Below are 13,608 nucleotides of genomic sequence, written 5' to 3' on the forward strand. Positions count from 1 at the left end.
GAGAGGAGCCTGGCAGGAGGTCAATGGCACAATCGCAGGAATGGTGAGGAGGAAGCTGTGTAGCTTTTGCTTTGCTGAATGCCTCCTGGAGATCCGAATAACAATGTGGTAGGATCGAAATCTCCTTTTCAGGGAGGATAGTCGTGGTGCTTACAGGAGGGAGAGAGATAGGTTCAGGAAGGTTGAGGCAAGACTGGAAGCACTCCAACTTGTGATTTGTCCATCGCTCCAGGAGATCTCAGGGTTGTGAAGTCTCAGCCATGGCAGGCCAAGAACAATCTGGTTCTTAGGAAAGTGAGTAACTAGGAACTGAATTTCTTCATGATGAAAGAGTCCAACTTGAAGACGAATGGGTTGGGTGATTTGTTGAATCTTGCCAGAGCCCGGGGGTCATCCGTCTAGTGCCGAGACATGTAAAGGAGGGACACAAGGGATAAGACATATTTAGATTCGTAGTGAGAGCCAGGTCAGTGAAGTTACCTGCAGCCCCTGAATCTAAAATGGCAGGCAATTGATGTTCACAGTTTTGAACATGCAGCGTGATAAAGTTCAAATTGATCAATACGAATTATATTAGAAAGTTCTAAACTCACCGAGTTGGGCAGGCAGTCAGTAAATGTCCCAACTCTCCACAGTAGATACATAGTCTCTCCCGGAGACGCCGTCGTCATACCTCGGCGGAGAGAGAGGAATGACCCACTTGCATGGGCTTGGGATGACTGGTTGCAGCGATGTCAAAGTGAGGTGACTATAGAGAACTGACTGGATGATGGGCTCTGATCAGGTTATCCAGGCGAATGGCAAGTTTGATGAATTCATCAAGAGATCTCCCCTCATCACGACATGCTAGTTCCGTTTGAAGGTCAGGATTTAAGCCCTGACGGAACAACTGCTTCAAAGTGTCCTCAACCCATACAGTTTGCGCTGCTAGCATGCAGAAGGATAAGGGGAATTCAGCAGCAGACTTCTTACCCTGTTTTAAACTCAACAGAAGTTCTCCCGGGTCTTTCCCACCCTCAGAATGCTCAAAAACCTCCCGTAAATGAGCTAGAAAGTGAGACAAGGAACTCTTTAATGTGTTTTTACATCTCCAAACTGCCATTGCCCAGTCTAGTGCTTTTCCTGATGGCAGTGAAATAATGAAGGAAACACGAGCTTCATCATTGGGATACATTAGAGGTAGTTGAGACAGGAAAAGCTCACATTGTAACAGAAATCCTCGACACTTACTGGGTGATCTATCAAACTTCTCTGGAAGCGAGAGTTGAGGATTAACAATGGCTGTAGAGTGCATTGTGCTGCAGGCTGAGTTGTTAGTGGAAACCCCCTTCGGAGATACTTGCGGGTTTGGCTGCATGAATTTGAAGAGTTCTTCTATGATAGAGGTGAGCTTGCACAGCTGCTGATGGTGACTGGCAAGCATGGCTGCTTGCGCTGAAACAAGCTTGTGTAATTGTTGGAAAGATGCTGGATCTAAGTATGGCAAAGTCTTCTGTAGCGAGGACACCGAGGCAGGTGTGTTAAGATCCATGTGTAAATCCAATAGGCAGAGGGGTAAACAAAAAGGCAGACAATAGTTCGATACACAGGTAAACAGCCCAGAAAGGCAAACCAAGTAAATTCAATAGGCAGAAGGGTAATCCAGTAAACAGGCAATAAATCCACAAAACTCACAAGCAGGCTGGGGAATACAAGGAACAGGCAGGAGCCAAAACACAGGGAAAACAGGATAGGTAAATAACACTCAGAAATGTTAACAAGGCAAACAAGACTTCACACTGAATGCGAGAAAACAGGGAACTTAAATAACCAGAGTTAATGTGAACCAGATGTGAGAGTAATCAGTCTGAGCAGAGGATTATGGGAAATGTAGTTCGTGAGAAGATAGCACTCTGGGAATGGCGACCTCTGACGGCATACAGGATAGGTAGCAGGCGCTGCAGGTGTAAGAACAGTATTATCTAGTTAGTGAAGAATAATAATGAGTAATTAATTGCTTGAGCTTAAATTGGAAGACATTACCTGCATATTGATACTATCAAATGTATTTTATAAATAACATTAACATTGATGAAGGAAGTGTAAAAAAAAAAAAAAAAAAACGTTGGTGCTTTAATTTTCTTTTATGATATTTATAGCCTAGATATGTTAATAATGTTAATATAATCAAATTTAATTATTTATTATAGGGCTAAATATAAAGCCATCTCTTTAAGGTGAAGAGTCTGGAGGCCTTTACAGTGTGTTCTACGTTAAAAGTATTACAGTATTAAAAACTTCCCATTAAAAGAAAAACCTTTGGAGCAGGTTATGTTCAGAGAATAAGTTGCTATGGCTACCTTCATACCCTGAAAGTTACATCAGTTTTTGGAACCAAAAGTTGAGGTTATCTGCCTACTCTGTGTAAACTAAGCCGGATAAGTCACTTAACCTGCTTTTTTGAATACCCCAAGTCAGTCACCATAAAGCCCAAAAAATTCTGCGATTTTGACGTGAACACTTATTCACAGGTGTTTGACGCATGCATGCTACGAATGCTATGAGACACCGTACTATTTCTCTTGAGGACTTCAATCCAAATTGCAATATCAAAAAGAGATTTTAAAAATGGCAGCCATTTCAAGCAAGAGTTCATGTGACTGAAAATATGAAGGTAATGTATATATATATATATATAACATGTAAATTCATATTGTAGCATTTACTACTGTTTACTGATTTGTGCATTCAGGCAGGAGGCAGATAACAGGATACACTTTTTGGCATCAGATTACTATCACCTGATCTTGAATTCATGATCTTGAAAAAAGACTGAATGTAATTTAATGTTATCGAAAAATTTGCTATTAATTTTAAATATTTGAAAATATTTTGTGTGAATTCACCTCATAGAAATTTGGGTTGTGAAATTCTTAGTTTTATTTATTCAAGTGTTGGATTTCAGGTCATGAAATTCAGGTCTCAATATTCAGCTGTTGTTGTCAATAAGAAGCACTAGAAGATGTAATCGCCGCTAAGCAACAGGAGACAAAGGTAAAAACAACAACATTGGATGTGCACTTAAAGAAACTGTGTGTGAGAAGGTCTGAAGATGCCTACAATTGTATAACTCGAGTCTGAAGGACTATAAAGACATCTTTATGGGTCTAAAGTCCTAAAAAGAAGCAGGGAATTATAACAATAATACAAGCAATCTATGTTGTTTTGGCAACATTTCACACCCAGTTACTGTGCATCACCACCAAAAGGTTGTGAAGAAGAACACAAAAATATTCCTCTGTACAAAGTGTACATTGACTTTCGAAAACTAAATCACATTGTATCAGCTTCCCTTTAAAGCCAACTTTGAAAGAAAGAGAAACCAAGGCCATTTATCCACCAGTCTGTGCTGAGTGGACAGCTTTGAAAATGAAAAAAAGAGGACCAGAGAGAGAAAAAAAGGATCACATTTCATCCCTGCAGGAACATGACAGAGGAATAAAAGCTATACTAAAGTTCAATGGAGCCTGTTTGTTTCTCTTCCTGCTGCAATTTGTCACAAGCTGAGAAGTTCATCTTATTGGTGCTCTTAGGTGTACAGATGAGAGCCTGAGGGGCTCGGAGAGGCACACGGATGTGATTCTGTAACATGGTTCAGCAAGTCTCTATGCGCCATGCAGCTTTGTTGTAAAGCCATGCTATCAGATGTAGGAGACCACCTCTTCAGTTTCCAAGACTGAAGTGCTGGCATAATTGATATTCCTCTCTCCTTTACAGTTAGAAAGTTGTCAACAGAATTCTGAGTTCTTGAGAGTATGTGGCTGTGGTAAAGTTGTTCAAAGATTTAAGCATGATAATTTAAAGTGTGGTAATTTACAAATCCAAAGATCCAAAAACCACAAGAGTCTGAATTGTATTTATTTGGTGCCAAGTGCTAAATAATACCTTCATTTGTTTTGTCACAATGATGATTATGCAAGTATTGCACTTATAAAACCTAATGGACTATAATATTTGCCCTGCACTGTGATAGTGTTGGGTAGTGTTGTCAAAAGTACTGGTACTTCGGTACCAAGTCAGCAGTAAAATAAAAAAGATGTCACGATACCAGTGTTTATGCAGTCCTGGAAGTACCAAGCACTCAATCAAATACCCATATGCTGTCTGACTGACACAAGACTGCTTTCAAATGCTCACACGCTTTTTTGAGTGTGTGCTCTGTTACTCCTTTTACACTGAAATTCACAATTAATCAAATCAAAATGGTGACGTGTCATAGTGTGATTATTAAACCACGAAATGCTGCAATCTAAGTTTGCATTTAAACTGCATGCTTTAAATGAATGCGTGAAGAAAACCACTCATACACTGGAAACATTGAGAATCATTTGCATTGTGTGAGATGACAAAGCAGAGAACTAATCCAGTGTGAAATGAGCAGCACATGTACAGTGCATCCGGAAAGTATTCACAGCGCTTCACTTTTTCCACATTTTGTTGTTACAGCCTTATTCCAAAATGGATTAAATTCATTATTTTCCTCAGAATTCTACAAACAATACCCCATAATGACAACGTGAAAGAAGTTTGTTTGAAATCTTTGCAAATTTATTAAAAATAAAAAACGACACAAATCACATGTACATAAGTATTCACAGCCTTTGCCATGACACTCAAAATTGAGCTCAGGTGCATCCTGTTTCCACTGATCATCCTTGAGATGTTTCTACAACTTGATTGGAGTCCACCTGTGGTAAATTCAGTTGATTGGACATGATTTGGAAGGCACACACCTGTCTATATAAGGTCCCACAGTTAACAGTGCATGTCAGAACACAAACCAAGCCATGAAGTCCAAGGAATTGTCTGTAGACCTCCAAGACAGGGTTGTATTGAGGCACGGATCTGGGGAAGGGTACAGAAAAATTTCTGCGGCATTGAAGGTCCCAATGAGCACAGTGGCCTCCATCATCCATAAATGGAAGAAGTTTGGAACCACCAGGACTCTTCCTAGAGCTGGCCGCCTGGGCAAACTGAGCGATTGAGGGAGAAGGGCCTTAGTCAGGGTGGTGACCAAGAACCCGATGGTCACTCTGACAGAGCTCAAGCATTTCTCTGTGGAGAGAGGAGAAACTTCCAGAACAACAACCAACTCTGCAGCACTCCACCAATCAGGACTGTATGGTAGAGTGGCCAGACAGAAGCCACTCCTCAGTAAAAGGCACATGACAGCCTGCCTGGAGTTTGCCAAAAGGCACCTGAAGGACTCTCAGACCATGAGAAACAAAGATTGAACTCTTTGGCCTGAATGGCAAGCGTCATGTCTGGAGGAAACCAGGCACCGCTCATCACCTGGCCAATACCATCCCTACAGTGAAGCATGGTGGTGGCAGCATCATGCTATGGGGAAGTTTTTCAGTGGCAGGAACTGGGAGACTAGTCAGGATCGAGGGAAAGATGAATGCAGCAATGTACAAAGACATCCTTGATGAAAACCTGCTCCAGAGCGCTCTGGACCTCAGACTGGGGCGAAGGTTCATCTTCCATCAGGAAAAAGACCCTAAGCACACAGCCAAGATAACAAAGGAGTGGCTACGGAACAATTCTGTGAATGTCCTTGAGTGGCCCAGCCAGAGCCCAGACTTGAACCCGATTGAACATCTCTGGAGAGATCTGAAAATGGCTGTGCACCGACGCTCTCCATCCAACCTGATGGAGCTTGAGAGGTCCTGCAAAGAAGAATGGGAGAAACTGCCCAAAAATAGGTGTGCCAAGCTTGTAGCATCATACTCAAAAAGACTTGAGGCTGTAATTGGTGCCAAAGGTGCTTCAACAAAGTGTTGAGCAAAGGCTGTGAATACTTATGTACATGTGATATTTTTTCTTCGTTTTTATTTTTAATACATTTTCAATGATTTCAATCTTCTTTCACTTTGTCATTATGGGGTATTGTTTGCAGAATTTTGAGGAAAATAATGAATTTAATCCATTTTGGAATAAGGCTGTAACATAACAAAATGTGGAAAAAGTGAAGCGCTGTGAATACTTTCCGGATGCACTGTATACAATATACTTATTTAATTAAATTGCAGCATTTGCGCCATGTACTGTTTATCCATCAGAAGACATGAAACTTCCATCAAAACCACACATCAAAATAAAAGCACGATTCAAAATAAAAGCTAGACACCTGAAATTGAAGAAATTGCAACAGAAATATATTACAACTGTATAATGAAATGTAATATTTATTATGGTAATATTAATAATAATAAATAATGGTTAATAAATAATAATAAAAATTAAGCAATATAGCAATAAACAAGAGTGCTGTTGTACTGAATATAAATGTCTATTGTTAAAAAAAGTGGTAGGACTTTATTTTACAGTACTGTTCTACATTTATGCACTATATAATTACAACAACTATAGTAATTACTAGGTACTAACCCTAAACCTAACCATAAACCTAACCTTAAGCTACATGTAGTTACCTGACATTACTCAGTACTTTCTTGGGTAACTACACTGCAAATGTCATGGTTCCGGCATTTGTTACCGTTGTTTGTTTTTCTCTCTCCCTTGTGTCTCACAGGTGGAGCCAGCATGCATGATCAGCATTTCTCGGGGAGACGCTGATCATGGCAATGATTTACTCACCCATTCCACCTGCTTCACTCTGATTGCACTCCCTACTTATTCCTTGTGTTTTCCCTCTTTCTTCGCCAGTTTATTACTTGCTTATAACAAGTTTATAACGGTGCTCTTTTGTGTAGTTGGAGCTTGCTTGTGTCTCTGTCGGTTGCCTGTCTGTAGAGGTGTGGTTGCCTTCCAGTTTGCCGCCGCCTTCGCCAGTCCTGTTGCCCAATTCCTGTGGAGGAGGATTCCTTGGTCTCTGCCCCCGTCTCGGGGGAGAATATCTTCTGGGCTTTGCTTTGCACCACACCAGCTTCAACGGACTCTCTTCAGATTGCTCCTGACTTCCACAATGCACACACCCATCCTACAAACACACTCTTCCCTTAGCCCATTGAGTGGCTCGCTTTGACTCTGCTCCCTGCAGCCGGCGCCTGACCTCATTCTTTGAGAACTTGTGTTTAATAAATCCTTTTGAACTGTCACCTCTGCATTTGGGTCCGTTGTCTCTCCTCACCCTCTGACAGTAAGTATAGACCATTTCAAGGACTGTTTGTTGGTGACATCATGTGACATCATTGTTCCATGAACATTTCCTGCTTGTCAAAACAGAGACTACCCAGCAAACACAATTACATTATAAAAACATTTTTTCCACGTCGTGCAAAGGTCGTGATAACATTTTTATCCAACATATTTAGTAACACAGATGTCAGGTTTTTTCACATTATAAATACGTATTTTTAAAATGTTGCAGAAACATGGTTATGATGTTTTTATCATGTCCGCAAATAGCCTTATGACATTCAAGGAGCCTACTTACCACCTCCAGCTGGGGACTTCACGTGCTGCTGTGTTATTCAAATGTTTTTTCCTTAATTTAATCTTCTGAAGCAAAGAGTTTATCAACATCATCCCAGCGAACTACATTGTGAAAATGTTGTTTTTCCCTACATTGCAGAACCATCGCTTTAACATTTTTATCACATCAGCACATCTCCTAGTGACGTTTTTGAAACCTACTTACCACGTTCAACCTGGGACTACACATGCTGTTGTCAAATTGTTTTTACCATGTTATCTTCCAAAGCATTGTAATAGGCTACATCAGCATATGCAAGTATGTGAAACAGAAAACATATTTACTTAATCATTTTATTTATTCACAACATATAGAAACTAAACTTTGCCTTAACATCTGTGCACTGAAAACTATATATAGGAGAGACCGAGGCTAGTTGTTTTATGAGAAAGCTGTCACAAAGGCTACAGTATATTTCAGTAACTATAAGACTTGGAATCAAAAGTCCACAAATGTGATTTTCTTCAGGTTTTTAATGTTGGTTTCAACCATCTACAGTTGAAGTCAGAAGTTTACATACAATTAGGTTGAAATCATAAAAACAATTTTTTTAACCACTCCACAGATTTAATATTAGTAAACTGTAGATTTGGCAAGTCGTTAAGGACATCTACTTTGTGCATGACACAAGTAATCTTTCCAACAATTGTTCACAAATCAGTGTGTCAGAACTTTACATACAGTAAGTTAACTGTGCCTTTAAGCAGCTTTCCAGCAATTCCATAAAATGATGTCAAGCCTTTAGACAATTAGCCAATTAGCTTCTGATAGGAGGTGTACTGAATTAGATTGTACTTGTGGATGTATTTTAAGGCCTACCTTCAAACTCAGTGCCTCTTTGCTTGACATCATGGGAAAATCTAAATAAATCAGCCAAGACCTCAGAAAAAATTCATCCTTGGGAGTAATTTCCAAATGCCTGAAGGTACCATGTTCATCTGTACAAACAATAGAATGCAAGTATAAACACCATGGGACCATGCAACCATCATACCGCTCAGGAAGGAGACACATTCTGTCTCCTAGAAATGAACGTAGTTTGGTGAAGCAAAGGACCTCGTGAAGATGCTGGAGGAAACAGGCAGATAAGTATCTATATCCACAGTAAAAAGAGTCCTATATCGACATAACCTGAATGGCTGCTCAACAAGGAAGAAACCACTGCTCCAAAACCACCATAAAAATGCCAGACTACAGTTTGCAAGTGCACATGGGGACAAAGATCTTACTTTTTGGAGAAATGTCCTCTGGTCTAGTGAAATTAAAATCGAACTGTTTGGCCATAATGACCATCATTATGTTTGGAGGATAAAGGGCGAGGCTTGCAAGCCGAAGAACACCATACCAACCGTGAAGCATGGGGGTGGCAGCATCATGTTGTGGGGTACTTTGCTGCAAGAGGGACTGGTGCACTTTACAAAATAGATGGCATCATGAGGAAGGAAAATTATGTGGATATATTAAATCAACATCTCACATCAGCCAGGAAGTGAGATGTTTGTTCGGTCGCAAATGGGTCTTCCAAATGGACAATGACCCCAAGCATACCTCCAAAGCTGTGGCGAAATGGCTTAAGGACAACAAAGTCAAGGTATTGGAGTGGCCATCACAAAGCCCTGACCTCAATCCGAGAGAAATTTGTGGGCAGAACTGAAAAAGCATGTACGAGCAAGGAGGCTTACAAACCTGACTCAGTTACACCAGTTCTGTCTGGAGGAATGGGCCAAAATCACAGCAACTTATTTTGAGAAGCTTTTGGAAGGCTACCCAAAAGGTTTGACACAAGTTAAACAATTTAAAGGCAATTCTACTAAATACTAACAAAGTGTATGTGAACTTCTGACCCACTGGGAATGTGATGAAAGCTGAAATAAATTATTCTCTCTACTATTATTCTGACATTTCACATTCTTAAAATAGTGATCCTAACTGACCAAAGACAGGGAATATTTTCTATGATTAAATGTCAGGAATTGTGAAAAAAATGATTTTAAATGTATTTGGCTAAGGTGTATGTAAACCTCTGACTTCAACTATAGTTTGAAAATCTCTCATCTTAAAATATTTTTGGATAAATTTACCAATGTATATCACATTTTTGTTATAGTTCTTAAATAAACAAGCCAACAAATTCAAACCACAATGGCATACATTAAAGGGTCAACTATTTTATAAAGACAGACTTAAATGTGCTCTCAGAGGTACTGTACTTTGATATCGCATGTCACCACATATTTATCAGACCGGATTGTATGGCATAAATACATAAAATTTATCAATGACAATATTTGTTGGCCAAAACAATGTTTTGGTATTTCTTTTTCATTATTGTTGTTTCAAGAATAATTCTGTGCCTCAATTGTTTTACTGTTAAGATTTTCCTAAAAAAAAAAAAAAAAAAAAAGCCACTGGTTGCATGATGACAGCTTATCCCATATGGTATGACAACAAGCCCGGCTATTGGCATTCAAAGAACAGTATATATTGTTTTTGTAGGCACGAATGGTGAAAAGGTTTCCAAGCTTTTTTTTTTTTTAAGCCAAGACTTGATATGTGGCTATACAGATATTGACTTAAGTAAATATTCACTGGAATAAAAAGTTTGACAACTAGCCCTGGTCTCCCCTATAATATAAAATAAACAATAGACAAGCTTAACTAATGTCAAAGTTATATATTTAACATATGCACTTAAAAAGAAATTTTACACATTAAATGTAAATACTGTGGATAATTTGTTTCAATTTAATTGAAATTAACATTAAATTCTTAAATACGGTATGTTCCTAATCTTGTAGTTTTCAGGTGTTTATGTCCCTGAGTAATATTTGTATACAGCTGAGTGTATAAATTTGCATCCCCCTTAAAGAACCAAAATGCATTTTATTTATATTTAGTGCTGCCCTGATCAAATGATTTGACAGAACAGATATTTACAAATATCCCCACTCAAACTATTCTGTTTAAAAAGTTTACATCCCTGTGGTTCTTAATATGGTGTGTTGCTTCCTTGATGATCAATAGTCATTTGTGTCTTTGTGATAGTTGTGTGCAAGTCCCTGCTTTGCCCTGAGCAGTGATTTCCCAGAGCAGTGAAGCTGCCCACTGTTCTTAAGAAAAATCCTCCAGGTACAAAATGCTCTTTGATTTCCCAGCATCTTCTGCACATTTGAAGTCTTCCCAACAGTTGCTACACTATATGGTGCTGAGATCCAGCTTTAACAATAGAGCTGTTCAGTTTGTAGTACAAAACTCTGGAAGAGAATTCTCCATGGGTTCCCTGAGGATTTTTCTATGGGTTTCTATAATTACAGTTTTGGATTTATAAATAAAATAAGGTCTGTGGCCTTGATAATACATGGCAGTTTTGTTTTCCAACATAAATTAGTCATACCTGAAAAATGAATTTTGAAGCCGTCATGTTTTTTTAAAAAAAAGTTTAAAATGCAACTTCAAAATTCATATTTTAAGTATGACTGCATATAATTTATGTTGTAGCACAAAACATCTTAACTGCCATTATTAAAACCCATAGGAAGGGTAGGAAGAGGATCCCAAGTGTTGATTAGCCTCCCGGGTTCACCTACAAATTGATGTTGCAGCTACGGCTGCACAATTAATTGAAAAATAAAAATAAATAAATAAATCAACATTACGATTACAGTTGCCACAATTAACTAATCTTGAAAAGTTTAAATAAATAAAAAATAAAAAATTGACATTACAATTACAGTTGCCACTATTAACAAATCTTTCCAAAAAAAAGTTTCAATTACATAATTTCATTTAGGTCTACTCCCAAAACCTCAACATTTTATTTTTACAACAGAATTTGGGTGCATGAAAGGAAAAATGAAATTTCTCTCAATATTCATCCCATCCCAGATATGCATGACTGTCTTTCTTCAGCAGAACACAAATTAAGATTTTTAGAAGAAGATCTGAGGTCTGTCAGGTCCTTATAATGCAAGTATACAGGTGCCAGCACTTTGACGGTCCAAAAGTCACATTTAGGCAGCATAAAAGTAATCCACACAACTCCTGTTGATCAGTTAATGTCTTCTGAAGCAAATCGATACGTTTGTGTAAAAAATAAATAGATAATTAAAATGTTATTATCTCTAAAAAGCCCTTTCTGCCAGCAGTTGATGCATCACCTTGCTGTCGCGTGACGTAGGTGGGTCGGCGCGTTCATGTGAGAATTTGGAAGCGCCGCTTAGATGAACACTGAAGAAGAAACGAGAGTTCGGCCATTTCAAACAGCATCAGAGCCCTGGACAGAAGCGCTGATTTAAAGTTAAAAATGTTTGAATTATCGACTTGTTTCTTACATAACTCTATCAATTTGCTTCAGAAGATATTAAATGACTGACTGGAGTTGCATGGATTACTTTTATGCTGCCTAAATGTGACTTTTGGACTGTCGAAGTGCTGGTACCTGTGTACTTGCATTTTAAGGACAAACACAGCTCAGATCTTCTTCTAAAAATCTTTATTTGTATTCTGCTAAAGAAAGCCAGTCATACACATCTGGGAAGGCATCAGGGTAAGTGAATAATGAGAGAATTTTCATTCTGGGGTGAACTATTCCTTGAAAGCAATAGCAAATCAAAGATGCTAAAATGAGTCCTTTATCATATCAGAGATGACAACCTAGTATTCTAGCATTGTTGCATTGCTCAATTTCTGTGTATAAAATCGTTCAAATACTTCATACAAATACAAGTACTTTGGTTTTTCATGCAATAAAGTAATTTAAGAACACAATTCTCAGCTTGTTTTGGATGCATAGTCTACAAAAAGTGTATGGCATGCAGTTGCCCCACAAAAATAAGTAGCTTAATGCAAATTCTATTAATCGAAATTAATAATTGTAATTACAACAAAGGAAATAATTTACTATTATGATTTCCGTCATAACGTGTAGTTGCAGCTGAACAGCTCTATTAAGGATCTTATACACAATTATTACAAATGCTGCATTAATACTCAAGAAGACAACACACAATATTAAGAATCAAAGAGGGATGTAAACTTTTGAACAGGATGATTTGAGTAAAATGTTATGTTATAAATATCTGTTATGTAGAATCTGAAGGGTCACAGTAAAAATACAGGATCTTTTATATCGTGTATTTGTATAGGTATTAAAACTTATGAGGAAAAAAAGGGATATGCAAACATATGCACTTAACTACATCTATGTCTGAGCAAAACATAATGCAAGTCGACAGCCATCTATTTACATGCAGAAAGAAGTTTGGTGCTGTCTAGGTTGAACTGGATACTGGAACGAGTTTCTGTCCAGACTGACACAGCATCTTACGTCCTCACAAACTGGCTTACAGCATTCCTGAAATACAGCCAATTCAAATTAAAATATTGATAATGATTAGTAGAATACATTTATCATGAGGCTTCAACATTTATATTGTGCTCATTTTGGCCTCTTAAGCCTGATTTATACTTTGGAAGAAGCACCCAAGGACGAAGCAAAACACCCTCGTCGAACGAAGCCAGCGTTTGTACTACCGTGTGGTGTCGTTTTAAAAGCAGTTAGTTGCTATGGAAGTAATCATCAAACGAACACCTTGGCAGAACAAAACTGTCACTGAATTTCATTATCATTAAGTGTAAATCAGGATTAATGATGACCATTCTTTTTCTTAAGCGGCATCGGCATCTCCTAAATGTGGCATTGGCACAAGCGCAGTTCTTCGATTCTCTGTGTTGGAAAGATTCATCTAAATGGTGAACAATATCCCCTGAGAAATTTTCAAGTACAGCATGATGACCAACATAAATGTCCACAGCCTTAACATAAAACATATCTAAGCAGTTAGCGTTAGCTGGTAAACACCTCTAGCTGTAAACCTATGTCATCTGTGGTGACATATTGCTGTACTTCCGCCCCAACGTCTGCCACAAGGCTGATTTATTTTTTGTTCTTTTATTAAATGTTAGTAACAAACAACAACATTGTCCCAACAAGCCAGAACAACACAGGAATAGATCAAATAAATAAATAAATACATTTTCACAGTACAATGCACTTTATGAGTCTGTATCTGCCAGCAGAGGCCTCATAATAGGCTTATATTCTGGCTGTTTTTTTTTTTTTTTTTTTTGAA

Source organism: Myxocyprinus asiaticus, chromosome 27 (genome assembly GCF_019703515.2).
Source record: "Myxocyprinus asiaticus isolate MX2 ecotype Aquarium Trade chromosome 27, UBuf_Myxa_2, whole genome shotgun sequence".
NCBI lineage: Eukaryota > Metazoa > Chordata > Actinopteri > Cypriniformes > Catostomidae > Myxocyprinus > Myxocyprinus asiaticus.